Below are 6,000 nucleotides of genomic sequence, written 5' to 3'. Positions count from 1 at the left end.
ACCGAGGGGACTCAGCGCGTTTGCTTTGTGGTGGGAGAGGCCCTAAGCGCCTGAACACAGATACGTTGGCTGCCTCCTTCTTCTTCTGGTTGCATTCTGGGCAATTGCCGATTGTGGGCAATCGGCTCATTCCTGAATCCCAGCAGTGTCTGAAGAAGGGGCAGTCCCAATGCCTGTCGTTGTCATCTTGCTCCCTTGATTCTCCTTTGGCACGGCGCTCGTGCTCTTCCTCATCGCGATCATGCCGACGATGTCTTCTGGCTTCTCTAGCCAGACGATCTCTTTCATCATCATAGCTGGACCGTCGGCGTTGGTCATACTGACTTACATACTTGTTGAGGAGGTGATCAGAGAGGGGTCGCTGATATCTTATGTTCTTCACTTCTCCCTCTGTGACGTAGCGCTTGCCATCATAATGGAGCCGATCGCGTGGAGCGGCCTCCTCTGTGTCCTTGCTACGAGAGCAGCTGCCCTCGTCCCCATCTTTGCCAGAGTGGTGCCCAGGTCCTACCATGTTGATGCTAAACGAGGATCCTGGCTGGCAACCTTCAGGGTAAGTGCATTCTACCATGTTAACGGCGGGGAAGGGCTGGGTGTCGACCTTCATGGCGTACTGGTTGAAAATCAGACGCCCTTTTTCTATCGCCGCTTGGATGTGCTGACGCCATACCCTGCAGTCGTTGGTGGCATGGGAGAGCGAGTTATGCCATTTGCAGTATGGCTTTCCGTTCAGCTCTTGCGCCGTGGGGAATTTGAGACCTTCAGGAATCGTCAACTGCTTCTCCTTGAGCAGGAGGTCGAAGATTTGCTCAGTTTTGGTCACGTCAAAATCAAACCCCCGGGGCGGGCCTGGTGGCTTTACCCATTTGCAGGACACGGGGGTTCCTCCCCGAGCCCATTCAGCCACTGCTACCTCTTGATCTCCCGCAGAAACTTCGTCTTCCACTGCATCGACCAGGACTACTGCACGCTTGAATTTGTCCTGGTACAGGTCCGGGTGGCGCTGTTCATATGCTGAAAGTTTCTGAACCATGTGCGCCAGTGAGGGATAGTCTGCTTGGGAGGCCATGTCCTTGAGCGGTGTTGCGAGGCCCGCTACTGCCAACTCGACTGCTTCCTTTTCAGTTATACGAACCGAATAACATCGGTTCCTAAGATTCCTGAAGCGCTGGATGTATTCTGTCACAGTTTCTCCACGCTTCTGACGTAGTTGTGCTAGATCGGCAATGCCGGACTCGGAAGCCTCTGAATGGTACTGCGTATGGAACTGCTCTTCCAACTGCTTCCAAGTCCGGATGGAGTCTGGTGGCAACGAGGTGTACCATCCGAAAGCCGATCCCGTGAGGGACTGTGAGAAGAGCCTCACGCGTAGTTGATCCGACACTGAGGCCGGTCCTAGTTGTGCCAAATATCGGCCCACGTGCTCGATGGAGCTGGAACCATCTGATCCACTGAATTTGGAGAAGTCAGGGAGCCGATATTTAGGTGGTAGCGGGATCATCTCGTAGTCGTCGGGGTACGGCTTGGAATAGCCGATTGCCCTCCGTTTCGGCACCATGCCGAACTGGTCTCTCAGTATGTTGCTGATCTGATCCGCTGTGCTGGCTGCAGGAGTTGAACTCTGAAGATTCGCCGGGGTGGCGTACTTAGCCAGCCATGTTTGCTTTTCCAGCTCTGAGCCAACTGCAGGAGCTGAGCTCTGGAGGTTCGTCGGGGTGGCATATTTAGTCAGCCACGTCTGCTTCTCAAGCTCTGTTGTTGACGTCCCTCCTGTTTTCCCAGAAGTCCATGATGTTGTGGCCTGGTTTGTGAGTGCCCAGTTACCACAATCTGGCACATACGTGCACGTGTACCCGTGAGGGATCTCCTTCGGCGCCTCAGGCAAGAACTGGTAGTCACTAGGGTCACCACCGATCTTGTATACGACGAATGCCGGTGAAGCCGGCACTTCTGGTGCTGCCAACGCGTATGGCAGCGGTGGACGGGACTGGAGTGGCAACTCTCCTTGATGCGTCCCGAGAGCTGGTCCTGACGGCGAGTACTGGTGCCTCATGATCTCCTGGATTACGCGAACAGCGACACGCTCCAGCGTGTTCACCAGGTTCTCAGAGTGGCGGTGTAGCGAGTGAGCCACCAAGTAGTTGATCTCTTGCCGCAGGGACCTGGTGCGTTCTTCCGACGGGGCAGAGAGGTCTATCCCATCTAGTGCACCATTGGGCGAGAACCCCTTCCACCTGATGCCATGTGAACGGGTTCTGTGGAAAGAGCCGATGAGGTCGGCTTCGAGGATGACTTTGATCTCGTCATATTTCTTCTTGAGCTCGTCGGTCAGATCCTCGTATGTGACTGGCGTGCCGTCCGCCATCTCAGATGTAGATGGCGATGTGGTTGATGTAGAAGCTGGTCCCACCGGGCGTGCCAGAATGTGTTGACGTCCGAAACCCACCGGCGGGCAGCGACGGGCAACACCGTAGAGCCGGGAACAACCTAGGGTTGCGGCTGACCGAGGTCCCTCCGAGCGACGGCCTGCAAAGCCTTCTGGTCACACGTCCGATGCTGATTGCAAGGGCGTGCCACCTGACCTATACCTGGCCAGGAAGGTGATGGAGATGCCTCGCTTAGTTTCCTGCATGGCATACATGTAAACATTAAATACGAGCCTCGATCGGCTCTCAGGTTATCCTGTGAATCGGCTCAAGGAGCCGATCCACCCATGATTCATACGGGGTGCACGAATATATGGTGGTCCTGCTTGATCAAGATAAAGCTAATGAGATCTACGACGATTTAGGGTTTTCACCGCATAATCGGATCATCCTACTCAGGATTGGGCCTCGCGGCCACGCACGGTGATCGTAAGCCGATCCTAGACAAGGCCTAAAAACCAACACTAGGTTGATCCCCGGAACATCCTGTCTAGGACTAGCAAACGACACCCTACGTGCCGCTGGATCCTCCAGCCCTTTGTAAGGCCTAACTATTGTAGATATTAAACTAATCCTTGATGAACAAGGAGCAACCGTAACGGATCGGATCTACTAAATAATGATCAAGCGGGGTGCCGCCCCCACACCTAAGATAGGTGTAAGGGCGGCTAGACATGCGAGGGTTGCACTACGATAGCATGTTACGCGAAGAACTATGCTAACCCTAACACATCTATGATAACTACGTTGCTCGCCATCAAAAAGGCTTCAGTACGAGCAACGCATGAACAACGTGGAGCTTGTGCTGCCTAGATCGCAAGATGCGATCTAGGCAGCATGTTGCTTACCGGTAGAAACCCTCGAGACGAAGGAGTTGGCGATGCGCCGAGATTGATTTGGTTGGTTTGAACGTTGGTTGTTGTTTATTCCATAAACCCTAGATACATATTTATAGTCCAGGGGACTTTCTAATTTAGGCGTGCACCTAACCGTGCACGGGTAAAACTCTATCTTCTAATCTAAGATGCAATCTACTATAATTAAAGATACACGGGCAATCTAGCCCAAACTCTTCGTGCAAGGCCGCTTCAGAGATCTTCCACGTGTAATCTTCCAAGCCCATCTCCCTTACGGCCCACCTCCTGATTTGGCCAAAATCTGGTGATAACACACATGCACCTGCTTCGGCACGGTTTCATGCCAAGCTATAATTGTTGGACCAAGCATGGAGAAAGAGGGGTTATAATGGAAGAAGATGAAGAAGGGGATGATTTCATCGATGAAAGCTATCTTGCTCATTTCGGTGATACTTTCATGGAGGATGCTGAAGGTGAAGGGGAAGGTGAAGGGGAAGGTGAAGAAGAGGCACGTGATGAGCCCGTTGATGATCTTGGTCGGACCATTGCTGATGCACGGAGACGCTGCGAAACTGAAAAGGAGAGGGAGAATTTGGATCGCATGTTAGAGGATCACAGAAAGGCGCTGTACCCCGGATGCGATGATGGTCTGAAAAAGCTGGGCTGCACACTGGATTTGCTGAAATGGAAGGCACAGGCAGGTGTAGCTGACTCGGCATTTGAAAACTTGCTGAAAATGTTGAAGAATATGTTTCCAAAGAATAACGAGTTGCCCGCCAGTACGTACGAAGCAAAGAAGGTTGTCTGCCCTCTAGGTTTAGAGGTTCTGAAGATACATGCATGCATCAACGACTGCATCCTCTACCGCGGTGAATACGAGAATTTGAATGAATGCCCGGTATGCACTGCATTGCGCTATAAGATCAGAGGCGATGACCCTGGTGACGATGTTGAGGGCCAGAAACCCAGGAAGAGGGTTCTCGCCAAGGTGATGTGGTATGCTCCTATAATACCACGTTTGAAACGTCTGTTCAGGAACAAAGAGCATGCCAAGTTGTTGCGATGGCACAAAGAGGACCGTAAGTCGGACGGGGAGTTGAGACACCCCGCAGATGGAACGCAATGGAGAAAGATCGACAGAGAGTTCAAAGATTTTGCAGCTAACGCAAGGAACATAAGATTTGGTCTAAGTACGGATGGCATGAATCCTTTTGGCGAGCAGAGCTCCAGCCATAGCACCTGGCCCGTGACTCTATGCATCTACAACCTTCATCCTTGGTTGTGCATGAAGCGGAAGTTCATTATGATGCCAGTGCTCATCCAAGGTCCGAAGCAACCCGGCAACGACATCGATGTGTACCTAAGGCCATTAGTTGATGAACTTTTACAGCTGTGGGGCAGACCTGGTGTCCGTGTGTGGGATGAGCACAAAGAAGAGGAATTTGACCTACGAGCGTTGCTTTTCGTAACCATCAACGATTGGCCTGCTCTTAGTAACCTTTCGGGACTGTCAAATAAAGGATACAATGCATGCACGCACTGCTTACATGAGACTGAAAGTGTACATTTGCCAAATTGTAAGAAGAACGTGTACCTTGGGCATCGTCGATTTCTTCCGAAAGGTCATCCAAAGAAGAAAGAAAGGCAAGCATTACAACGGCAAGGCAGATCACCGGCCGAAGCATGCGAACACACCGGGTGCTGAGGTATTTGATATGGTCAAGGATTTGAAAGTCATCTTTGGAAAGGGTCCTGGCGGACAATCGGTTCCGAAGGGAGGCGACGGGCACGCAGCCATGTGGAAGAAGAAATCTATATTCTGGGAGCTAGAATATTGGAAAGTCCTAGAAGTCCGCTCTGCAATCGACGTGATGCACGTTACGAAGAATATTTGCGTGAACCTCCTAAGCTTCTTGGGCGTGTATGGGAAGTCAAATGATACAAAGGAAGCACGGCAGGACCAACAAAGTTTGAAAGACCCTGATGACCGGCATCCGGAACGGTTTCAAGGTCGTGCCGCCTACGCTCGACCAAAGAAGAGAAGGTCATCTTTTTTGAATGCCTGAGCGGTATGAAGGTCCCGTCTGTATTCTCGTCCAATATAAAGGGAATAATAAACATGGCGGAGAAAAAGTTCCAAAACACGAAGTCTCACGACCGCCACGTGATTATGACGCAATTGCTTCCGATTGCTTTGAGGGGCTCTATGGGAAAATGTTCGAGTAGCCATTGTGAAGCTATGTGCATTCCTCAATGCAATCTCTCGAAGGTAATCAATCCGTAAGTTCTACCACGGTTCTGAACGATGTGATCCAATGTCTTGTCAGTTTCGAGTTGGTGTTCCCGCCATCCTTCTTCAATATTATGACGCACCTCCTGGTTCACCTAGTCGATGAGATTTCCATTCTCGGTCCTGTATTTCTACACAATATGTTCCCCTTCGAGAGGTTCATGGGAATATTAAAGAAATATGTTCATAACCGTGCTAGGCCAGAAGGAAGCATCGCCAAGGGCTATGGAAATGAGGAGGTAATTGAGTTTTGTGTTGACTTTGTTCCTGACCTTAAGCCGATTGGTCTTCCTCGATCGCGGCACGAGGGGAGACTAAGTGGAAAAGGCACGATCGGAAGGAAATCAACGATATGTATGGACGGCCATTCTCTCGATCGAAGCACACCACACGGTTCGACCAATTCCAGCTTGGTGGCTCCGTACTT

Source organism: Lolium perenne, chromosome 4 (genome assembly GCF_019359855.2).
Source record: "Lolium perenne isolate Kyuss_39 chromosome 4, Kyuss_2.0, whole genome shotgun sequence".
NCBI classification, from domain to species: domain Eukaryota; kingdom Viridiplantae; phylum Streptophyta; class Magnoliopsida; order Poales; family Poaceae; genus Lolium; species Lolium perenne.
This window is presented reverse-complemented; position numbering follows the sequence as displayed.